Source organism: Neofelis nebulosa, chromosome 10 (genome assembly GCF_028018385.1).
Source record: "Neofelis nebulosa isolate mNeoNeb1 chromosome 10, mNeoNeb1.pri, whole genome shotgun sequence".
Classification (NCBI taxonomy): domain Eukaryota; kingdom Metazoa; phylum Chordata; class Mammalia; order Carnivora; family Felidae; genus Neofelis; species Neofelis nebulosa.
The window spans coordinates 22,003,264-22,028,860 of NC_080791.1; the positions used below are offsets into that span (position 1 = coordinate 22,003,264).

A 25,597-nucleotide genomic window follows, 5' to 3' on the forward strand; every position below is an offset into this window, starting at 1 on the left:
CTTCTCTCGGCCTCGCTGTTACCATGGAGACTGTACAGCCAGGTTGCGTAGCGCAGGAAGGCGACCCCTTCCCCTCATGGAAAAGTCCGGAGATTTGTACGGCAATCTATACGTTAATGTCTGTTTCGGATTCTGATAGACATCTCAGTCCCCGACACAGTGGTTCGGGTGGGGCTCGGGACTCTGGGGGCAAGTCAGATTAGGCCTCGGAGAGGTGGGGTGAGGCCCAGTCATTAAGGGTCCCTAAACCCCACCCCCACCCCGCGAAGGGAACAGAGGCCGAAGCACAAGTTGTGACAGCATCATGTTTTCATTTGTCCTTACCTCGCCCTATTTTATTTGGGGTTATTCTTCCGTCAGCCCTAGGAAGTAGACTATGGCCAGGGTCATTTTTCTCACGGGGCAGACTGAGGAAGCAAGGTCGGGGTCATAAAGTAAATCTGTAGCCACACCTCCAGGCAGCTGGAACTGCACTTACCTGACTGCAGACTAAAACTTGACGTGATTTTGCTCCAAAGCTATGTATGGCTGTTAGACCAAAACATCCATAAATCAGGCCAACCAAAGGAAATAGGACAGAGGACGCATGCTCCACTGCTGAATCAGGAAGCGAAAACAGACAACAATCAAAACAAACAATACCAAATTTGAGAACTATAGTATCTGAACCTTTGACCTGAGACAAAGTTCTGAAACATCGTGAAGCAAACCATTCTTGGAACACTGAATCTGTGATTTAGGGAATTTAGCTCCCAGGTCATAGCTTTATGAGTAAAGTGGAAGAAGATGGTTGAATTCCACTGAATGTAAGTCTCAAATTTACTCTACTTTCAAGGTTTCGTTTGCAGTCGTATGTCTTAACCAACTACTTCTTACGTGTTTAACAACATCACCACTGGCCCAATGAGAAGCTTTGAGGTGAAGAAAGCCATTGTTTTAATTAATTCATTCCATTGGAATTGAGTGTTAACTGTAGCTAGGCACTGGTAGGGACTCTGAGGGTGCAAAAAATTCCATGTGATTCCTGCCTTCCTTAACAGGCTGTTGTGTTGTTACCACCACCAACATATGAAACACTTAGGAACCACTTTTAGAGAAAATATAACGTGCTAAACTTAAATGCCCCCCAAGATAATAATAATACTTCATATTTGCAGAGCATTTTGTAGTTTTCAGAGCACATCTTCACTTGTATTATTTGGGGGAAATTTGTTTTCGTTGGAGTTAATGGGGGTCTTCATGGTATAGCCAGAACTAATGCTGGGTCCTGGCATATGGGTAGGAATAGAAAAGGTGGAACAGAGATGGAAGGGAATCCAGGGAGAGAAAATAGTCTGAACAAAGAGATGGAGATGAGGAGACTGAGTATCTGGGGAACAATTTGGAGACTGGTGTAAGCTAGAGTGGAGGCAAATAATGGAAAAAACACTGTTTATTTTTTAATGTGAAATTTATTGTCAAATTGGTTTCCATACAACACCCAGTGCTCATCCCAACAGGTGCCCTCCTCAATGCCCATCACCCACCTTCCCCTCCCTCCCACCCCCCAAAAGAACACTGTTTAGACCAGCTGGTCAGGACCAGTTCTTTGTATTTTGGGGGAGAGAGTGTTTAAAAGTTTGAGATTGGGAAAGTTGACCTTCTTCTATGTCTATTGATCAGGCTGACTTAATTATAAATTAAGAATAAGGCATGACTGAGAAGGCTCTCCAAAGCTCTTACATCTTCCTGAATGGATATAACATTTTTGGTTTTCTCTCCCATCAAGGGACCTACCCTGCAAGCCCCATCCCTATTTCACCCCCTAACTGGGACAAGGTATGAGTTTTCTGATTAAATAATGATAATCTACCTCTCATTGATATTGGGAGAAGTGCTGTCATCATAGCACTCCATCTTTTGCCATCTCTTAATCCAAGTTCACTCTAGAGAAGATTGATTACTTGACTATCCAATCTTTCTCTTTTCACAAATTGTCTCCTGTGTCAAGTGTTACACAGTGCCTCTCCACGTGGCTCCAAATCTCTGCTGTGTATGTATTGCTAATACTGTGCTTATACATAGTGATATATGCCTATCATTTAATTACAATTTTCTTTCCTCCTAAACAAACCAAAAAGCTCGAGCAATAACAATAAAAACGAGTGTCTTATTTTCCTCTTTTTTAAACGTGTAAAATCATTTGTTATGCTATCTGATAGAGGTAGGGTAGCAAAAAGAGGTCATCAGGATGTGGCGTGCAAGGAGTGATTTCAGGAGAAGACATAGAGTTGTCTGGTTCATTTTATAGTCATTTTTTTTTTCTTCCAGAGAGTCCTGAATTTTTTATGTACATTTTCTGATGTGTGATTATGTGAGCATTTCTGTAGGTCTGAAAATGTACCCAAAACTTAAGTAATTGTTGGTTATTAGCCGAGACGCAAAAGCGACTATTGTTCTGTCCTGCTAATTAGGCAACTGGGTAAACAAAAATTTCCACGTACTATTGTCTGTTGTTGAACGCAAGTTACTGGCTTTTCAAGCTCATCCAGAATCATCACCTTGGTTTTCCAGCTCATAATATTTACCTGATGCTGTAGACCAGGGGTCAGCAAACTGTGATCTGGGGGTCCAATCTGACCTGCCATCTATTTTTTGTAAGACCTGCAAGCTAGGAATGAATTTTATGTTTTTAAATGGTTGGGGGAGAAAAAAAGAGAAAGGTGTGAAAATGATATGAAATTCAAGTCTCAGTGTCTATAAGTAAGGTTGTATTGGAACACAGGCATGTTTGCACAGTATCTATGGTGGCTTTCACTTCACAACAGCAGAGCTGAGTAATTAATACAGAGACTGTATGGCCCGTAAACCTAAAATATTTATTGCTGAGCCCTTAGGAAAATGTTCTGAGCCTTACTGTCTTAGAAGTCTCTAATGAATCAAGTCCCATGGAATGTTGGAACTGAAACAGACTTTGGAAATCATGTTAATAAAAAGCAAAACAAAACAAAAACAACACTGATAGAGATAAGTTATTCCTTGGCCTAAAATCATACAGTCAGTGAACAGAGCTAGTACCAGAATCCTGGTTCCATTGGCCCAAGGTTTCTTTCATCCATGCTGAGTCTTTTCCCATGTAGAGCTTATCTTCTTAGGATGGAATAGGTGTTGTATACTCTGGAGGCAAGGAGAATTCATCACATCTTTCCAAATTTTGATTTCATGTCTCATCTGGACAAATACAGTGCACTATGATCAATTTATGGATACTTGGACTTTCATTATTTCTGCCAATATGATGGTGTCTTCTCTTTTTCATTTTTTTCTCATTTCTCAAAAGATGTATTACCGTCATGAAAAACTTTCTCACTTCCATGCTCTGTTTCTCTTTTAAAAAATCTCTTTCTGCTTCAACAAAGGAATTCAGAGGTGGCTGGGTTTCTACCCCAGTCCAAGTTTCTTCAGGGAGATGAGGACGGTTAAGAAGCCGTAGGACACGGTTATTACTCTGAAGTATGTGGATGGACCGCAGGTGTGGAAAGGGAAGGGGGGTGTCCACAGTCCCCCGGAATGGCAACAGTTAGTGTGGATGTGCATATGTAGGCTTTCCTGGGGAGAGTATCCATATCTTAAGATCTTTAAGAGCCCGTGACCCCAAGAAGAATTACAGATCTATAGAAAGAGACATGTTTGGGGCAGAAAGCTACTCAGACGTGTGACAGGGGAGACTGATCTGGGTTCTAATGTCTGTGAGACCTCAGCTGATACGAGGGAAAAACTCGGTGCCCACTTACATCAGCCCACCCAAGTTTTTTTTGCCTTCTCTGGCGCTCATAGAGGTGATAAAAATTCATCAGATTCACATAACGATTGAACTCAGATGGTGATGAAATCCCAGTATCATTCTCTCCAAAGAATGTTCTGATTAATAGAAACTGCAGAGGAACTAATTTTATGAAAATAGCAAATGGGATTGTTTTAGCTGAAGCAAGCCGGGAGAGCGGGTGCTGAAGCCGAGCGGAAGATGCCGACAGCCCCATTGTGTAGAGCTGACGGCTCCAATCTGGCCGTTTTATTTATTAAATGTCATTCTGCTGTACATTATGAAATGAAACCTGGATTCTGGGAGAGGAGGGAGCAGACAGAATAAGACAATAGGATCAAAAGCAAACCTGGACAGCTTCCTTCAGCATCACTGTAGCCCTGTGTCTTGTGAAAGCCTCTTCTTCCCCTGGTTTAGAGAAGAAGGTGAGTTCCCTCTTTGGTGGGACTCAGAAATGGATGAGACGAGTAACAGGTTTTTGATTTTGAATTATTTGTCTGTCGTTACAGATAAGGATGTCCCTCAGAAAATTCAACCTGTTGGCTCAGCAACTGAGAGCCAGGTATTTTGTCTACTTTCTAAAAGGACTGCTTTGCCCATACAAGGAAGAAGTTGTCCTGCTTTAACATTAAGAAATAACAAATTAGGGGGCGCCTGGGTGGCTCAGTCGGTTAAGCAGCTGACTTCGGCTCAGGTCATGATCTCGCGGTCCGTGAGTTCGAGCCCCGAGTCGGGCTCTGTGCTGACAGCTCAGAGCCTGGAGCCTGCCTCGGATTCTGTGTCTTCCTCCCTCTCTGCCCCTCATACTCTGTCTGTCTCTCTCTCTGAAAAATAAATAAAATACTTAAAAAAAAAAAAAAAAAAAAAGAAATACCAAATTAGGGGCGCCTAGGTGGCTCAGTCGGTTAAGTGTCTGACTTTAGCTCAGGTCATGATCTCGCAGTTCATGAGTTCGAGCCCTGTGTCAGGCTCTGTGCTGACAGCTCAAAGCCTGAAGCCTGCTTCAGATTCTGTCTCCCTCTCTCTCTGCTCCTCCCCTGCTTGTGCTTTCTCTCAAAATAAATAAACATTAAAAAAAAAAAAAGAAGAAGAAGTACCAAATTAAATGTTTTAGTGTATTCAGCTGCCTAAAGATGGGGTCCGTTTGGCTTGTTTGATACTTGGGAAGGTTTTTCATGCTGGAGGAGTTCTAAGGTCTGTTTCTTAAGCTGAAGAACAGGAAGAGGCTGGTTGGCAGAGGGGCCGTTGAATTCGGATTATGCTAGTAATCATTTGAAAAGCTGGAGTTCTGGAAAATAGGGGAGTAGCTGGGCTAAAGGGCAAGAGGCTCTGTTTCCTGGTAGGGCAGTGCCTACCTATTGGCTCAAGGCAAGTGATCGTATGTCATTAGTAGGGATGCCTAAGGGTAGGGCCATTCATTCATGTGTTCATCCATCTGCAAATGTTTAGACTGAGTATTACCGGATGGCTTGCACTGTTGCAGCCTGAGGGGATAAAGAATGCACAAAAAAGTCCCTGCTCTCATGGCACTTACATTCTAATGGGAGAAGCCAGATAAGCAACAAATAAACATGTAAAATACCTGCTGGTTTCAAGTGCTATGAGGATGAAAAGGAGGATACAGGAATAAAGAATAATGAAGGGGTGTGTAGGTTGAGGGGTGTTATTTTACACAGGGTAGTAAAGGAAGACCTCTCTGCTGAGGTGATGTCTTAGCAGCGACCTGAAGGAAGTGAGAGAGTGAAGAGCCAATGCCCAAGCAGACAAAAGGCCCTGGGGGGTGGGGGGGAGTTCTGCAGGAGGCCTTGTGGGGCCCGGGCTTTCCCCTGAGTGACATGGGAAGCATTTGGAGGATTTTTGAGCAGAGGGGCGACTTGATCTGACTTGCCAAAAAACAACAGGAGTATGCCAAATACTAGTCAGTACAATCTATGGTCAGAATGAGGCCTGATTCCATCATACCAAGCCCTTAACCAGCTTTTGGTGATTCCTCCCCAGAGTGTGGAGTGAGAAGGCTCATTCCATTTCTCCTCGTCTCTCGTGGGCGTGGATTTCTTTGTTCTTTGTAAACTGGCATCCTCTCCTGGAGAGTGCCAAGGGTGATGATAAGGTGGAGTTTAATGTCCCTTTGTTCTCCTACAGACTGAGAGGAGGCTACAGAGCATCGAACAGCAGGAAGAGCTGTTACCACTGTTGCCACTGGCCCTAGCCTCTGGGTTCACAGTCCAGCCATTCTCTCTGCGGAGCTGACATAAAGCGACCAACCAGCAAGAGAAGGATTCCGTGAGTTCTGATTTCCTCAACTCTTGTGAAGGAGGAGAGGCCGGCAGCCCGAGAGGCACATACCAGGCAGCTGCTGGGTGGATATATATGGCAAAACTCAGCTGGAGCCTGTACAGGAACATTTGGTGGGTGGGGGAAGGAAACCCACGATGCTTTATGGGCAAGTGTGAGAGTATTAGAAGAACCATGGGGTTTCTGGATTAGCACATGTCTTGAGGCATTGTTACAGCCCATGACAGGCCTGAGCCCCATGCTTCCTTACAAGAGAGAAAGTTCACTGTGCCCAAGAAGCAGCTGAAAAATGCTCCGGTTGGGCTGACATCACTGAACCTCCAGTGAACACTCAGTCTGTTCCATCAGGGCATTTCAGAACAGGGTCAAGCTGAGGCTGCAGGCAGTGTAGTCACAGGTTCTTAGGCTCTGAGTGAGAGGAGATGGCCAGAATGGAGGCATTTTGAAATATGAACACAAATCTTATTTGAGCTCTCAGCTGCTCAGATTGAAAGGCTTTTTATAGATTGGTGCTGGGTTCCGGGGTTGAAAGACCTACTACTTAGGAAGGACATCTAAGAGGTAAGTCAGGATTAGGAATATAGTTCTCTGAGAAGCCACACAAATACCTAGGTATGGCCCAGCTTGAAAGGGTAGTCTCATAAATATTCCACATTTTTTTGTTGTTGTTGGCAAGAACCCCTGTCCTTAAGGAGGAAGAGAAGCCTTGAGGATTTCAGCTCTGGGATTTTCTGCCCCAGAACCGTGTTTTGCTAACCTTTGGGGCACCACGCCAAACTATCCTCAATAGAAAATATTAACATGAGTTTGCTACACAAACTCAGAGGCCCTGAGGGCAGTAGATGTGATTTAAGTTAATCTAATAAATAAATGATGATAAATAGAATTGGTTCTTTGATTGCTTTGCCAAAATATTCCCCCAGTTGAGATAGGAGAGTCAGGGAGTATGTTAAGTGGGGGGACAAGGAGAAGAAAGAAAGGGAGTGACAAAGGGCAGGAGGCTTGAGGAATGAAGACAGTGAAGCCAGATTCCTTAAAGAAGAAGAAAGCACAATGTGTAATTATTTAGGTGGTCCACGGTTGAGAAAGATGGCCATTCCCAGAATTGGTCATTTCTCTAAACCCTCTGTTTCTGGCGATGATTGCCTATTTAGTAAACTCTACATTCTGCCTGACCCTTTGGTCATGTTTTGACCTAAGGAATAAAGGCCTGATGCAATTCACTTCCAAAACTGAACATCTGCCCTCCATCAGGCAGTGTTCTAGAAATGGGAGGTACGGAGATGAGACATAGTCTTTTTCTTCAAATTGTTCACATTCTGTTGTTTGAGACAAACAAGAAAAAATGCTCCGTGCAATAAAGGCTACATCAGAGGGAAATATGGGGCGCTTCCTAAGTATAGGGCAGTATATAGAGGAGTCAGGGAAGGTTGATACTTGAACTGGGTCTTTATGGATGACTGGAAATTAGCCGCAGAGGATAAGAAGGAGAGGGTTCTGGGCACAAAGAATGGCACATGCAAATATTGAGCAGTATGAGAGAGAATAGCAAATAGGTGACAGGTGAGGAGTTCAGAGTGTCCGTGGTATGGAATGGGCTGGGGCTGAAGGCATGGGAGGTGGGTAAAAGCAGAAGATGAAGGGGGGAGGTCACTGGGATCTGTGTCATGAAGGGCTTGTATGACATGGTGAGGAATTTAGACATCGTGCAGATTCTGATGAGCCACTGAGAGATTTCACAAGGGAAGGTATTTATATTTTGTATATATAAACCATCTCTTCTGTAAGTGTCATATAGATATTTACTTAGTTATCTGGCCTCCACTTGAATATGTTCAGGGTTGGAGAGCTGTCAACCTCCCAAGGCTGCCCCCATGATTGTTGGATGGCTGTAAATCTTACAAAGTTCTTTCTTACACTGAGCCAAACTCGGCCTCCTCATATTTCCTACTCACTGTGTCTAGCTTTGCCATTTGTAGCAACATATAAAAGGCCACTTCTAAAATATTTGAACATACCAATGAAACCTTCCCTTAGTTTTTAGCTTCCCAAGTAAAGCACACACAGAGTTCTTCTGTTCTTGTTTCATTTCATTGTTTCTAGACTCCTTTACCTTCCTGGTCACAGCGATTTGGATGAACTGTGATTTGTTTGTTTGCTTTTAGGCTGGACTTGAACTGTGGTGTATTTAGAATCTGGTGCTAGAATTCCTCATAATGCATCACATAAGCTTGGAGTACAGTGGCACTCTCACTGCTTCTTTTGAGCTGGACACTCCACAACCATCAGGGACTCCAGTGTCCTTAGAATGTTACTGGTCACATCTCACTGTTTGCTTTTAAAGCTTATGATTAACTGAAGCTTCTAACTCTTCTGCACATTTATTACTGCCAAGTGAAATCTCTATCCTATGTGCAATTTATTTTTGAAATCTAAATATAGAACTTTACATTTATTTCAATTTTATCTTGTTAGTTTTCTAGAGTACTAGATTCCAGCCTATTAGATTTATTGTTAAAGTCTTGATTCTTTCCCCTATGACATTAGTATCCTAGCACATTTGATAAACTTTTTTGTATATAATTTGGATTACTATTAAAAATGTCGTTTAGGGACACCTGGGTGGCACAGTCAGTTAAACGTCTGGCTTCGGCTTGGGTCATGATCTCACAGTTCGGGAGTTTGAGCCCCGCATCGGGCTCTCTGCTGTCAGTACGGAGCCTGCTTCGGATCCTCTCTCTCCCACTCTCTCTGCCCCTCTCCTACTCACATGTGCCTTCTCTCTCAAAAATAAATAAACATTAAAACAAATGTTGTCTAGGGGGTGCCTGGGTGGCTCAGTTGGTTAAGTGTCCAACTTGGGCTCAGGTCATGATCTCACTGCTTGTGGGTTTGAGCCCTGTGTGGGGCTCTGTGCTTACAGCTCAAAGCCTAGAGCCTGCTTTGGATTCTGTGTCTTCCTGTTTCTCTGCCCATCCCCCACTCGCACTTTGTCTCTGTCTCTTTCTTTCAAAAATAAATAAACATTAAAAAAATGTTGTCTAGGATAAAACTTGGCAGCATTGAAAAATCTCCTTCCTGTCTGGGTATATATTCAGACAGCTTCAGTTTTGCCTAAGGACACATTTTATTTTATTTTTTAAAAAATGTTTATTTGTTTTGAGGGCGGGGGGGGGGGGGAGAGAGAAGCATGGAGAGAGAGGGAGAGAGAGAATCCCAAGCAGGCTTGACGCTCAGCAAGGAACCAGCCACGGAGCTGGATCTCACAGTAGTGAGATCATGGCCGGAGCTGACATACTTAACCAACTGAGCCACCCAGGGCCCGCCCCCCGCCCCCCGACACATTTTACAACATTATGCATAATGATAACTTTGAAGATATGCCAAAATGTGTTTGGCATTTACTCCCATTCAAATCAACAAATGTTTATTGTTGACCCCCTAACCGCTAGGTTCTGTGTTAGGTGGTGAGGCCACAAAAATGATCAAGATATCGTTCTTACCTTAAAGAGCTCACAGTTTAGCAGAGATGATAACCATATAAGCATCAGCTCCAAATTTAATATGTATATAATTTAAATATGTAATTTATGTTAGAGGTATATACATTTTTTCAATGTAAAATATAATAGATATCATATTCCACATTAGCAATATAAGCAGAGTTTACAGAGGACCTAGAGAAAGGAGAGATTAAGATAAGCCAACCATGGAGAAGTGAATGTCTTCGGAATGGTTCAGAAAGAGCAAACTCCTAATGGGGGTGGAACCCAGGTTCAGGGAAATGAGTGACAGGAAACAAGATGGCATATGAAGGGTCTCAAATACCATGAGTTTGGGCTTCATCCTGTAGCTAACTCAGAAGTCTTTCAGTAAGAGAATCAATAACATGATCTGATTTATCAATTCCATAACTCTACAGGGAAATGAGTTCATTTTGGCAAAATTTATTCTTAGTGAACCTGTGTGGGCTCTCATTACCTGATCGTTAAGCATCTATGTAATAAGCACCTCGATCTTTCTGTGTATGTTTTGCTCCTACTTCTTTAGCTTCTATGCGTTTCCTGACTGCTGCTTTGACCTTTGGCTTCTTGCCTTTTTTTCTCCTTAGGCATTTGTGTCCTGCATTTTGTTGGTCTATTTGTTCACCTGCAGCCTGCTCTGACCTTTACTGTTTAATGCGTCCTCTGGCCGTGGCTTCTGAGCCCCAGCAATTCTCTGACTCTTAGAGCTGGTGTTGCCTCCACTTTGGCTTGCTCACCTGCTTTCGTTTCCCCAGGGGCTCCCATAACCTCTGCGTGTTTGGTTCCGTCTTGTTCGAACCCGGTCTCATCCTTTGCACTGCCATCTTTATCTCAGTTCTTCTATTCTAGCTCCCTGATCTGCAAGTTGTACCTGTTTGCTCACTGTGGTTTCAGTTCTGGTGATAAAATGTAATCTTTCCTTCCAAGGAGCTATATGGGGCCCTTGAAGAGACAGGACTAACATGCAAGAAATTGTATAAATTACAGTTGATTGACTGATTGGATGTATTCACCAAAGGCGTGAGTTTGGAGAAAAGATTGAACCGGGAAATTCAAGAACCTTGAGAGGAATGGTCTTTTCCAGTCAACTTCGTTTTTTAGTGGATATTTGAGACACAAACCTTTCTTTGGAAGGAGGGGAAATGTAGGGCGGGACTTCCTCTGGACTTCCCCATGATTGGCTCCAAAGCTGCTTATCTTAGAGGAGCTACCTTTTCTGTGCCATCTAGCGGTGGTTGCTACCAGAAGCCTTACGTGCCTCGAGGAGAGAGCAATTTAACGCCATTTCCAGCTTAAGCACCATATCTACGGGGCGTGAAATTAGTTCCAGCAAGCAGCAAATTTGCTGCTAATAAAAATATTTAGCGATTCACTTGTCTTTAAATCAGCAGCAGAATATTCTTTTACTTGCATCAATGCTTGTTTCTTCCAATTCTAATATTTGATAATCGAGCTAGTGTTGTTTAGCTAAAGCCATGATACAGCAAGTTCTTCAGGTCTGCAGAAATTTGGGTTTCCTGAGAAGGAATTTTTGTCTCTCTCTTTGGGTCAGAATAGGCCTGGGTGCTCTTTGGATCACGGAGATGGAACACTGTCACTGGGCTGGGGGTCTAGGAAATAAGTTTTCATTTTCTTCTGTCTGCCAATATTACCTCCCGAGTCATTGCATGTGGAGAATCTGGGGCACGAAGAGAGGATGTGATTTCCATCTTGTGTTTAGACACAGCTTTACTCTGTCTCGGTGCAAACTCATTTTAATTTCTTTTCTGTCTCTTTTGCCTCCATCTACTTCAGAGTGAGGGTAATCTAAATAGTGAAGAGATATTGTAAGATATTAAAACTTCTTTTTCATTTATTCAACAAATATTGACAGGGCACCTACCATATACATTCATTGCTGTAGGTCTTTCTTTGGATGAGAAGTGTTCCAAGAAGCCTCCGTGATGGCTGGGTGCGAGGCTGACCTGGCTGGTGACTCCTCTTCTCCAGCTCACTGGGATAGTGGGTCTCCTAGACTCCTCTATTTTTCTTTTCCTTATGGAGCTCCTAGAAGAAGCAAAGGGCAGCAGACATTATATTTCTCCGCTCTTAGTTAACCTAAGGGTCTAAACAGATCACTTCAAAGTCCAAATCATTTCAAGAGTTCAGAGGTACACTGGGGATTCTGCCTTCGGCCCCAGAGGAGCCCTGGCTGGATCATCTTTCTTTATGTCCTGGTAGAACACAGTTTTGATCATCCTGACGGGAAATCAAGATGCAGTCAGCTTCAGACATGCGCAACTGTATCCTTCTCAGAAATCAGGCAACATGAAGGGCTCATGAACGCAGGCCTCTTGGTTAAGAAAGGGACCAGGACAGGCCTGGTAACAGGGAGATGGAATCAAAGACAAAGTAAACCAGCTAGCTAACACTAACTTTGGTGTTAGAGCTACAGAGGGGGTGGATCAGAGAAAGGAGATGACATCAGGGAATGGCATTAGGCAGTGGCCAAGGGACTAACATGGAAACTTGGGAAGGGGAGAAGCCCTCTGTGTATAGCCGTCGGAGGTGCAGAGGTTTGGGGACCAAAGCCTCAGGGCTCTATCCTTGGCCTTTTCTCTCAGGTACCTGACTCTGATTAAGCTCCTTCTCCCACTTGATGTTAGAAGAACAGATGGATTTTACTTCTTGTCCCAGGTCCTCTTACTACAGCATGAGAAGGCTGGGACAGTAACTCTTGTAAAGGGCTGAGAGATGCTTCCCAGAGGGATACTATGATGAAAATCTGGATTTCTGGAGAGCATGATACATTTAAGTTAGACAAAGCAAGACTTTTCTAATGGCAAGGGATATAAGATCAGATTAAGTGGAGGCTCTTGCCCTGAGTGAGGTTTGTAACCCCCATCATGCTGTCATCTCAAAATCCCAAATATTTATTAGTCAGTGAGGGTCAACTGAAGGTCCTAGTATTTAAAATCTTTATGATTTTTTAAATATGTTTATTTTTTTATTTGGAGAGAGAGAGAGGTCATGAGTGGGGGGAGGAGGAGAGAGAGAAGGAGAGAGAATCCCAAGCAGGCTCTGCATTGTCAGCACAGAGCTCAATGCGGGGCTTGATCCCACAAACTATGAAATCATGCCTGAACTGAGATCAAGAGTCGGACACTTAACCAACTAAGCCACCCAGGCACCCCTAAAACGGTCATGATTTTATCATAGCTGCAGAGTAAACAGGAGCCATCAAATGTGAATTATCTGGGAAATACACAAAATGACTAGAAAAACAAGCTCTATCTAATAAGTACTTAAGCAACAACCAGAATCATGAGCAGGGGGAAAAACCCTAAATGATTTAGTAATTCAAACTGAAATAAAAACATTCTCCAATGCCGGACCTGTCTTTCTCATATGTCAATATGTAATCAAGAAAGGCTTTCTGAGAGTGAGTGTACAAGGAAAACAGGTGACTCGGGGGATGCAGATTGAATGGGGTCAAGGGCAGCTAGGATGGGGCAGAACATGAGACCCCTGGGGTTGGGGGGAGTGGAGAGGAGCCAGATAACAGAGACATGAGAAGAACCGGAGAGAAAGGAAGGAGCTGGAAGATGGATGGCCTAGAGTCTTCTGTGAGCCCCTTGACCTAGAGGAGGAGCTGACAGAGGCTGGGGAGAGGAATAATGGGGTCAGAGCAGGGATGCAGTCTTTCTCTGCTGGGTATCTTGGTCCCTGTGCCCCCTCTCGCTGCCCCCCACCTCGAGTCCTTCAGGTAAGCTGTTTGTGCCTCCACTTCCCACTGCAACAGCCTTCCCTCTGGAGGCTACCACAGGCCCACAGGCCGGAAGTCTCAAGCCTATAGCCCTCTTGCTGGCAGCAGCCAGACCTGGGTCAAAGGTCAAACTGGTTCTGAGGATGAATTAATGATGCTTGGAAGTGTCTAATTCCCATCTGTTTCTTGGGCATTTTTCATAACAGCGTTAGTCATAGGCCAGTCATTAGGTTTCCCTGAGTTCTTGAATTAAGGCACGTAGAAGGCAGAAACTTAGCAAGTTCTGATGAACTTTTGCCAAGTCCTGATGAACACAGACCTAGGAGGCTAATAATTCCAAACCTGGGCTGAGCAGAGCATATCATCAGGGATTAATAGTCATAAAGGCCTTTAGAGATAGAATGAATAATGCTCAGAGGCATTCAGTCACTCTGTAATCTCAGAAAGAGGGGTATAGCTAACATATGGGTTCACAAAACAGACTGGCCATTTGCAGAATTTCTAAGGGGTTAGGGGCTGATCTTATTCAAAGTAGTTATTTCAGAGGTCATATATCAAATACTTGACTTCTCTCTAAGGAAATCTTGACCGCCTTCCTGGCCCTTAACATCTAGGATTTGGATTGTTCAACTCAAGACTGGGTCCTGCACATTAAGGGGCAGAGATATGTTTGGTGCAGAGCTGTTGAAAGAAACCCCTTTTCTAGAACACTCACATTCCAGAATTGGAAGGTCATTGGAAGGGTGTGAGATGAGAAACAGGGTTGATTTTAGAGGTCCCCGAAAGGCATGGCATCCTAATAAGAATAGATAGTTGTGTTAAAATGCCAGGGCTTAAATCCTTTCTCTACCTGTACTGGCCATGTGACTTTGGGTAAGTTACTCAAACCCTCTGTGTTTTTATTTCCTCATTTGGAAAACCAGAAAAAAGGTACCTACCTCAAAGATTTCTTTAAGGTAATAAATGTTACATATTTATACCTTTCACAATTGATTCATGACAAATGTGTGTAAAGCCCTTCAAAATGAGACAGTCTATTTATATGAGCGCTCTCTGCTTAATGTAAACTAGAAAACTTTAAAAAAAGCATCAATTGGATTTACTAAAATTTATGCTACTTAAGTTTGGGTTGGCCTGTGCAGCTGCTGACCCATCCTCCTACACATTTCTTGTCGACTTCTTTGTGAAATTCCCTCAGTAGTTGCTCTAAAGCGTGGTTTCTCGACCTTGGTACAATTAACATTTGGGGCAGCATCATTTTTGTTGTGGGCGGCTGGCCTGTGTATTGTAGGATGTTTAGCAGCGTCCTGACCTCCACAAAACGTAACTAGATGCCAGTAGCACCGTCTCCTCAACCATGACAGCAAAAAAATGTCTCCAGTCTCATTGCCAAAGGTCTCCTGGGGGTGCAGGCGGGAGTGGGGGGCAAAATTACTCCGGGCGGAGAACCACTGTTCCAAAGCGTTTCCGTCTTCTTCCGGCTTGCAACCCCACCTGCTTTCATTCGGTGGCTCATGACTCCCATTTTCCTTAGAAAGAGATCACCCAACGTGGGGATTTTCAGTGTTCCTTTCTTCCCTATCAAAATTCATGTGGATATTTTTCCATCCTTTTTTCTTTTCCTTTTAGCTTTTTCTTTCCTCTTTTCTTTTCTTTTAGCTTGGACTAGTCCTCTTTTTCACAGCTAATTGTTATGGTGACATCCTTTGTTAAAGTCCACCCAGGTACTCTGGCCCTCGCATCCATCAGGCATTGGTCTTCTCGGTGTCTTTAGTAAATGTCACTGCCTACCCACCCCCCCACCCCCCCCATCTAGCTGCAAGTTTCCACGACTAATTTTTTCTTCAGACATCATCTTTAAGTACTTCATTATCCTCACAAAGCTACCAGCTTTTGTTTTGTTTTGTTTTGTCATTTATATCATCATGGTTCTCTGAAAAAAAAAGAAAAGAAAAACCAACAACAACTAATATTTGTGAAGCCCTTACTTTGTGCAAGATGCTGTCAGGTAGATTCTGTTCCCCCAGCCCCCACATCGCTTTTCACCCCCTGCCCTCTGGCTCTTCCTTCTCCCCTCCAGGGCACTGATTCTCCTGACGATCACCTGATTGCTGGACCAAGGGCCTTTTCTTGGTCTTTAGTTCTTTCCTTCTCTAAGTCTCTTAACACAGTTGACCATCCCTTGGTTAACTGTTTCCTCCCTTGGATTTAATTTCTCTGGGCTGAATGTCAGAGGCATTAATTTAAGTAGTTTCTGAGACCCCTGTTGGTGCCAGAATCTCACACATCTGAGATGCTCTAAGCGTCTGTTTGCTGAACAGCTGCAATCAGAATGCCTCCACTGGGGCCCCTGGGTGGCTCAGTCGGTTAAGGGGTTAAGTGTCCGACTTGGGCTTAGGTCATGATCTCTCTGTTCATGAGTTCGAGCCCTGATCAGGCTTTGTGCTGACAGCTCAGAGCCTGGAGCCTGCTTCAGATTCTGTGTCTCCCTCTTTCTCGGTCCCCCTCCTGCTCATGGTCTGTCTCTCTCTCTCCCTCAAAAATAAATAAACATTAAAAAAAAATGCTGTGCCTCCAGAAGCCACAGAGGCATACCAAAAGATGTGCAGATGAAGGGACCCCACCCCCCAGAACATGGTAGAGGCCACCTTTATCTTTCTTCCAAGCAGCCAATTTCTCCCAAGCTTTTTTCCCAACCACCGCCATTATTGTAACCCAGGCTTAAAACTATGGAATGATTTTGTGTGTTTCTTATTTGTTTTAGGCTTCCCTTCCCCTTGCTCTCTGCATTTACTGGGTCCTCAATCCAGCTTCCAAGTTTCACAAATCCATCCCCACCAGCCACTACTCTGACTCAGGGCCTTATGACCTTTCTGAAATTAAATTTCTCTTCTGGTATCTAGTCTGTATTTTCTAAACAGCATGGTGCTTCTAATGCTTAATTCCCGCCCCCCTCCCCAACTTTGCCATCATCATTGTCTTCTTCCTCTAGCAGATGGTAATTTAACTCTTTAACACATTCCACACACAAAAATACCCACTTCTGGGGCACCTGGGTGGCTCAGTCGGTTAAGCATCTGACTCTTGATTTCGGCTCAGGTCATGATCTCATGGTTTGTGAGATTGAGCCCCGCGTTGGGCTCTTCAGTGACATTGTGGAGCCTGCTTGGGATTCTCTCTCTCCCGCTCTCTCCCCACCCCTCCCCCACTCATGCTCTGTCTCTCAAAATAATAAATAAACTTTAAAAAAAAGAGAAAGAAATGGAATCATACAGCATGTGGTCTTTTGTGAATGGCTTTTTTGCTCAGCAAAACATCGTCAAGATTCCTCCATGTTATAACATGTCTTAGTACCACATTTCTTTGTACTCCCAAATAGTATTGTTTTTTTTTTAATTTTTTTTTAACGTTTATTTATTTTTGAGACAGAGAGAGACAGAGCATGAACGGGGGAGGGTCAGAGAGAGAGGGAGACACAGAATCCGAAACAGGCTCCAGGCTCTGAGCAGTCAGCACAGAGCCTGACGCGGGGCTCGAACTCACGGACCGTGAGATCGTGACCTGAGCCGAAGTCGGACGCTTAACCGACTGAGCCACCCAGGCGCCCCAATAGTATTCTGTTCTATGGATACACCACATTTTGTTTATCTGTTAAGAATCTGGGGCACCTGGGTGGCTCAGTCCGTTAAGCGTCTGACTTCGGCTCAGGTCATGATCTCGCAGTTTGTGAGTTCAAGCCCACGTCGGGCTCTGCGCTTACAGCTCAGAGCCTGGAGCCTGCTTCGGATTCTGTGTCTCCCCCTCTCTGTGCCCCTCCCCTGCTCATGCTCTGTCTCTGTCTCTCAATAATAAATAAACGTTAAAAAAATTTTAAAAAAATTTGCTGGATACTTGGGTTGTTTACACTTTTTGGCTATTATGAATAATGCTTCCATGAATAGGATTTTGTTTTTGCCCCTTCTCTTTCTGCAATTTTGTAATGACAATCCTTGGTGCCACTTCTTCATTTGTCATGCTGGGCACCATAGACCCTGTCAGCCCAGGGAACTGTGAGCTCTAGTTCTGGGAAATGCTCTAATATTATTTCTTTGGTGATTCCTTCCTATCATTTCTCTCTCTTTTCTTCTTCTAGAGTTCCTACTAGATTGTGGACCTTCTAAATTGATCCTCAAATGTACTTACCTCTTTGCTTCTCTTTTCTCTTTTATTTTCTGTTTTGTTCTATTTTCAGTGAGAATTTCCCAGCCCTCTTCCAGCTTTTCTGTTTAGTGTTTTATTGGGGATATTTTATTTCAATGTGAAAAAGCTCTTTCCCGCTCTCTGTTCTCTTCCTCAGCATCCTGATGTTTTTTATGAATACAGTGTCATCCCTTGATTCTCTTAAGTTTCAGTTATTCTAGTTTTGAAGTTGCCTTTTCTTTCTGCATTGTCTGTTTCCTTAAATTTATTCATTTTGGTTGTTAGTTCTTTGTGTTACAGATTTCACTCAAATTTTCAGTAATTATCGCCTGGCAGTAGTACTTAAAAATGATGCCCTAGGGGTGCCTGTGTGGCTTAGTCAGTTAAGCATCTGACTTCGGCTCAGGTCATGATCTCGTGGTTTGTGAGTTCAAGCCCTGTGTCAGGCTCTGTGCTGACAGCTCGGAGCCTGGAGCCTGCTTCGGATTCTGTGTCTCCTTCTCTCTCTGTCTCTCCCCCTCCTCACTTTCTGTCTCTCTGTCTCTCTCTGAAAAAATGAATAAGCATAAAAAAAATTTTTTTTAATGATACCCTAAAGCTCAGGTAGAGATTCTGTGTATGTGTGTGTTTGGGGGTGGGGGGGGTGGTTACTTAGTCTTGGTGACTAGTGGGCCTTCTTATGGCAGTCATTAGGCAGGGACTGGCCATTTATTTGGAATCCCCCAAATCTTAGTGTTGATTAGTTTTTTCTCTTGAGCTGGTAAGTTTCCCAAGAAACAAATTCTCTAGTCTTCTGCCTGAGGAGGTGAGTATAAGCCTGGCTGCTGGCATTCCAGGAGCCGAGCCCGGGAAGGGGACCATAGGATCTCACCATTTAGTGTGGAATCTTTCCCTCAACTCCTCTGCTTTCAGAATGTACCTCACTTCACCTTTTGCTGTGACTATTGCCCCTCCTGTGGACCTCCTCCAATCCAGTCTCTCCTGGGATGTCCTGTCGCCACTGGGGATTTGGGGGACTGGTGTTAGGCAGTCACCTGCCTGCCCATTTCCTTGGCCTTCATAGACACCTGGTGCTTCTGGCTCCAAGTCAGATTTTGTTGGCATCTCCCCTCTGCTGTTGTTTCCTCTTCCATAGACTTTGTGGATTCATGTCCTTTTGATTCATGCACTGTCATTTTAGTTACATTTTATGAGGGGGTACAGATAAAAAGCAGGCCTATGTACCATGTTTAACCAGAATCCTAATTGCTTTTGACTGAGTGATTCTATCAGCCTTATGCTCATCTGTTTTAACTTTGTTTCTACTTTGACCCAATCTATACATTTCTGCCAAATTCATCTTCCTAAAGCATGGCTCTAATTATAGAACTGCTCAAAAATCCTTCACTGCTTCCTCATTTTACTGTAGAATCTTAATATTAGAAAAGACTCTGCAAGTCCCCTGCTCCCTGCTCGATGCACAAATCCTCTGTCAGAGCTTCTCCAGTGAAGAGATGCTTCGTCTTCACTGGGTCATCCACTCTATTATTGCACAGATCCATTTGTTAGAAAGTCCTTTCCTATCTATATAGAACTGAAATGCCACTCCAGAAACTTCCAGGTTTTGACCCAAATTCTGACCGGTGGATCCTCAAACTGAAAGCCAGATCTCTCTTCCACATGATAGCACTTTGTGTATTGAATTATTTTTATTTGTGTGTTTGTTTTGAGAGAGACAGAGATAAAACGAGTAGAGAGGGACAGAGAAAAAGAGAGAATTCCAAGCAGGCTCTGCACTGCCAGCACAGAGCCTGATGTGGGGCTTGAACCCATGAAGCGGTGAGATCATGACCTGAGTTGAAACCAAGAATGAGATGCTTAACCACCTGAGCCACCCAGGTGCCCCTGTATGATTGAATTATTGCCACCATGTGCCCCCAGATCTCCTTTTACTCTAGTTAAAAATCCCCGATTCTTAGGGCACCTGGGTGGCTCAGTCAGTTAAGCATCTGACTTCAGCTCAGGTCATGATCTCAAGGTTCGTGAGTTCAAGCCCTGCATCGGGCTCTGTGCTGACAGCGGGGAGCCTAGAGTCTGCTTTGGGTTCTGTGTCTCCCCCTCTCTCTGCCCCTCCCTCACTCACACTCTGTCTCTGTCTCTCTCTCAAGAATAAAAAAATATTAAAAAAAAATTTTTTTTTAAATCCCTAACTCCTTGGACCATTTCTTATATGACACCACCTATTGAATAATGTCCCTAATTCCAAACTCGTGCAAAGGACCTTCTGTGATGTGACTCCAACCTCCTGTTGCAATGTCATCTCTTGTCTCCTGCTTTTGCCACACACGCCGGGTACACAACTTGCCTTTTCTCTTCTCACCTCCTGTTCTTTATCTGGGATACTCTCCTTCTTCCCATTTTGTTGAAATCATTTCCATCCAAAGATTAGGGCCAATACACTCCAAACTGTTAAAGGAGTTACTTTTGGGGGATGGAATGAGATGGGTCAAAGAGGAGTCATGATTTCTTACTTCATACAGTTTTTTTCAAAAGCAGTATGATTATTTATCATCTTTAAAAAATGTTATTCAGTGTATTGAATGCATTACATTATATTCAGATGCATTAAGTTGCTTAAAACTAATTTTAAAAGTATATGAACAAATTTTATCCATAAGTTTTAAGCTGTTTTAAAAGTTACGTGGTTTAGGAAAACTTTGATTCTTCCTTCTAATGTGACTTTTACCCTACTCTGAACCATCTGAGCATTTGGGGGTAACTTTTTTATTGCCCTTTCCATATTACCCTCTACTTCATAGATACTGGTCAGACAGTCACCCCTATGCAGACCAAGGACTGCATCTTACTCATTTTGGAAGTCCCTGCCTTCCAAACATATTTACATGCTGTGTAGTAGGAGCTCAGTATATTTTATGGAAAGGGTAGATTGGTGAATTCACATTATAATTTACTTATGCTCCTTCAAACATAGTTCCCTATTTTTCTTTGAATGGGAAGGGAGAAAACGCTGGGTACTTCAGCCTCCGGTCAGCCACGGAGTGGACTTCCTGAACATTCCACAGACTCTTCCCAGGGCACACACAATTGTATCAGTTTTGCTTTCTTTGTAGCCACATGAGGCTTCAGTGTCCGCCTGTGTGAAAGCTAACCCAGCTAATCCCTGTAGACTCTGAAAAGGGCAAAGGACTCTGGAGATGGGGGTGGGGGGAGGCAGAAGGCGGGAGTGGGGGCAAGGGTTGTGGAGAGGAGATGGGCTGGGTCAAGTCCCAAGGAAAGGAACCAGTTTCTGTTACAGAAATATCAAGTAGGAGAGTTAGAGGAAGGGAGAGGCAGGCAAGATGGGAAGCAGAAGTCAGTGTGGCATTTGGCTCAGAGACAGACAAAGCTGCTCCCCCAGAGGTAAGTAACCCCCTCCCGCAAGTGCCATAAAGATCTCTTGCTCCATCTGGTGCTGGAGTGAATGGAAAGAATGGAATCTCTATCTCTGCGAAATCTTGGGCTGTTCTATGCCTGAGGTGGAAACACACTCTCTGTCTCTGTCTGCCTCTCTGTCTCTGTCTCTGTCTCTCACACCCACACCACCACACATATACTACACCCCTTTACTTCCACCTTCCCATGCTAAGTGTGATGTAACTATCTCTCCTAGAGCCTCGCAGCCATGATGGACTTGAGCCAAAGGGAATCCCTGGCTTCCTGATTCTTGAGGTTGCCTCTAGTTACAAGGGTTGGGGAAACAGAAGTCATTGCCCATTTATCTCCCTTTTTCTGAGTCTGCTCCTTGCTCACCACTGGCCCACAGGCAGAAGATTAACTGGTGTTTAGTTACAGAGCACTGTGAATAAGGGAGGAGGCAGCTTGCCTACTGTCCACAGACAGTTGCTATTTTTCAATTTTATGTTTTGCATTTTGGACTTTGCACAAAGTTGAGTGGATCGTGCTCCTCAGTTCACGGTATGCTACCATCACTAGTCCTATGAGACCTCGCTTAGGCTCACTGAATTCTTATTTTCCCCTTTCTTTCCCAGCTGCATTTCTCTTCCCTTTTCCTCAGTAACTGCTCCCACCCTTGATTATTTCATGTATTCCTTAGACAGAGCTCTCTGGAAGGAAGAAAGTTCCGAGATGGGCGCCTATGTGCAGGTCCATTCAGGAGGGCCCTCGGGAGACACAGACATAGGAGGTGAGGACTGCAGGGAGGGACCAAAGGTGAAGTTGGTCCCCTCTGTGCAACTGAGGCCACAACTGAGATCCTGGAAACTATGCACCTGACGTGGCCCTTTAGAGTTTTCCCAAACAAGGCAGGAGGGACCAGGCCTTGTACATCCTTGCATCAGGCACCATTGACCACTTCCCCTGGAAGGGGGATAGGCTTCAGCGAGGCAGTTCCCCTGATGGATGCAGCCTTGAGCCTCAGCACTAATACTCCTAGCAGTTGTGGAGGAGTAGGTGCACTGGCCCTGAAGAGGGGTATGGGTGGAGCACCTCAATATCCACTGTAGCATGTAACCTTCTAATCCACCTTCCATGAGTTTATCCGTCTGCATGGTCCTTGAAACATATGTGGTGTTGCTTTGTGTCTTTTAAAAACATACATAAGTTGTCTTGTGCTATAAATCTCTCCTCTCCCTAACCCCCCATCCCAAGTCTGTTTTGGAGACCTATCCATGTTGCCTTATGTGGATCTATTTCATTCCTTCTTACCACTGCATGGTGTTTCATCATTTGTAGTTATCATTACTTACCTGTCCAGTTCCTTGGCGGTGGATACCCAGATTGCCACCATCGGCTTCCACCATTTTGCTTCCACCATCAGCAAGATGATGGACATTGCGTGCTTCTGTCTGAGATTTTTTCCAGGGTGTGTGTACCCACAGTGCCAGTGCCGGGTCACAGGCTCCGTGTATTCTTCACTTTGGTAAGCCCTACCAATCTTCTCTCTAAGAGAACTGGACCAGTTTTCCCATTTATTAGCCTGCTTGTTTCTCCACATCCTTGTCACCACCTGGTATTATCTGACTTTCTATTTTTTGCTAGTTTATTACATGTAAAGTGGTATCTTATTTTTCTTTTGTGTTTTTCATATCATTTGTGAAATTTAGTATTACTTCAAAGATTTGTTTGACCTTAGGATTTCTCCTTCTATGAACTACTTATTTACCTACTTTGTTCATTTTTCTATCGTTTCTTCTTTTTTACTAAGCATTTTCTTACTGATCGTTTATTGGTACAAATGTCTTCTTCCAGGTACTACTCATCTATACGCTAACTCAGTTGATGGTATACTTCACCAAACAGAAATCTTTAACTTTGATATAAAATCCGTCCATTTTTCTCCTTATGGTGTTGCTTTTGCACCTTGTTCACAAAATCTTTGCCCACCTCAAGGTCACAATATACGATCATGTATTTTCTTCTATTATTTATGATTTTACCTTTTCACATTCAGGGATTGAATCCATGTAGAGTTTATTTTCTTATTCATTAATGAGATAGAGATTCAAATTTATTTTACCATTTATGAGATAAGTCTTCTCTTGCCCTTGGATTTATGATGCCAGATTTATCATATGCAAGTTTTCATGCACCTGTCAGCCTGCTTCGGGACCCACTCTTCCATTCCACTGGCCTGCTTCTCTCTTTCTGTGCCAGTACCACATTGTTCTGATAATGCCGGCTTTGTAGTATTTCTCAATTTCTAGTATTATGCGTTTCTTCTTTCTGCTGTTTTTAAAAAGCCATCTTACCATTAGTGGACCCTTGTTCTTCTTCGTAAATTTTAGAATGTTTGACAGATACTCTTCCACCCCTGTCTCCTGGCCAAATGTACTGAGATTTTGATTGGAATGGATTCAATTTACAGGTTAATTTAGGGACAACTGACGTTGTAGAGAGTTAACTCATCCTTTCCAGGGTATGATACGTTCCTGCATTTATTTGGATCTTCTTTTTATGTGTTTTAAAAGGGTTTAAATTTTTTCTCCAAGTCTTTTTTTTTTTTTAATGTTTATTTTTGAGAGAGAGCGAGAGACAAAGTGCAAGTGAGGGAGGAGCAGAGGGAGAGGGAGGCAGAATCCGAAGCAGGTTCCAATCTCTGAGCTGTCAGCACAGAGCCCGTTGAGGGGCTTGAACTCACGGACTGTGAGATCTTGACCTGAGCTGAAGTCAGCCACTTAACATACTGAGCCACCCAGGTGCCCCTGCTCAGTTCTTTTTTTATGCGGTTCACCTAGAGCCATGGGCCCCGCTGTTCTGGATTCAAATTTCTGTGAAACCTTGGTTTGTTGAAAACACCATGGTGCCCTTTGGCCTGCGCTTGCCACAGATGTAGTAAGTATTGGGTCTGCTCTTTCAAGCTTGAGTCCTTCATAAGGAGAGGCAATGAGTACATCTTCTTAAACCCTCTTATTGAATCCAGTGTGCACCGTGGTGAAATTAACTTCTTGCACGATATGATCAAGTGATCCTCATGGACAGAATTAATCATTTCTTGATTTTTGAGGAGGGTGGGGGGGAATCTTTTAAAAAATGCCCAGATATTCCTCTTTGGGGAGGAGGTATGAAGAGGAAAATAAATACTGAAGAATTCAATTTTGCTCTCTGAAGGCCCTGTCTCTGACAAGTAGTTAATCTGTTTGTTGACACCATGAGAGGAGAATATCCAGCAGGGAGAAAATTAAAAAACACTCAGCACCAGTTGCTGCCCTGATGAAGCTGATCCAATTATTTAACAGGACACTGCTGGGTATGCTTCTTTTATTATTATTATTTTAATTTTATTTTATTCTCTTTTGCTGATCACACCATTGTAAAACTTTTTTGGATTAAAAGAAATCCTCCTTTGAGTCTATCCTTTTTCATTTGGCACTGATTTTTTTTTTTCCTTCTGTGTTCATAACTGAGTTCAAAACCAGTGTAGGGTTGTTATTGATTTACACATTTATTTACCTTCCTCCTGGAATGCAGCATCTGAAAGGTTAAATGCTGAAAAGGACTTTAAAAAATATCAGTTGTGCTAGGAGATGTGTAGGTGAGAGCAGAAAAATAGTGTAGAATTGTGTACACTTTAAAGTACTTAGAAAAAGTGTTGGTTGCAGGCTTCTTTTGTCGAAAGTGTCCCCCCTTTTTTTTTTCAACATGAAAGACTGGGGCAAGATGCCTGTGGAGGAAATTCTTTATCAGTTTAGACTTGGCTAGCTTCTGGGGTTCCAGTGGGTGCAGAAGAGAAATTCCCCACCACCTCCCACTCTGAGACTTGCTCATGTGTTGCCCTGATCCTGCTTCTATCTTAAAGTCATTGGTCGGGATAAGAGGATTTGGTCATTCTCTTCACTTAGCCCAGGGTCTCTGAAAATGAACATGCTTGTCACAACCCCATCCAAGACTGGAAGGTACTGGTCTGACTCTGGCCTTCTGGCATGTTTTAGTTCTAGGAGGACTTTGACCTCTTAGTTTGTGCCAGTCCCCATCCTCATTTACCTTGTGACATTCCCTTGTGGCCACCACTCCAACCCCTCTGGCCCTAGGGAGGGGTGGCAGATAGAACACAGGACAACCAGTCAACTTTGAATTTTGGATAAACAGTGAATGATTCTGGTATGAATTCTCCACTCTCTACCACACAGGCCCAGGGTGTGTGTGTCCCTCTTACTCCTTTTGCCCTTTGGGCTTCTAACCCATAGCAGCCTTGGATTCCTTACTTTTTTCAGTGTCCTGATCTCTAGGTGTAAAGCCGGGCTCTCCTCTGCTGAGGACAGCTGCGGACATTTCCTGGCCAAGGCAAGCATGCAAGTGGGGGTCCTGGCCAAGCACCACGTCCCCCAGTCCTATCACCACATCGTTCCGCACTGTGAGGAGCCTTGTGGTCAGTGTCTCCGCTCCCAAGATCTGCCCACACTCTCTGGGCAGGGGCATACCCCCCACTCCACCTCCGTTCTCACCCAAACAGCCGTCCTTGCCTGCCTGGGTATGTGGACCGTGATCTGCAAGGGGGAGCAAGGCTCTTGCCCAACGGCTCTGGGGAGGGTGCACCTGGAGGAGTGCCAGTGTGAG

General features: G+C 43.8%; 1 protein-coding gene across 4 annotated transcripts in view; it reads left to right on the plus strand.

Annotated features, from left to right (window-relative positions):
- Positions 1-36: 36 nt before the first annotated feature.
- PKNOX2 (PBX/knotted 1 homeobox 2) overlaps positions 37-25,597 on the plus strand; it is a 319,107-nt gene continuing 293,546 nt past the window's right edge. For 2 of the 4 annotated variants that reach the window (XM_058687198.1, XM_058687200.1), the window contains exons 1-2: positions 40-806; positions 5,945-6,085. The gene's annotated coding sequence lies outside the window, so the exon portion shown is untranslated. Of the gene's footprint in view, positions 807-4,349; positions 4,365-5,944; positions 6,086-25,597 lie in introns of those variants that run through there. The other 2 variants (XM_058687202.1, XM_058687199.1) reach the window with 2 other exon arrangements.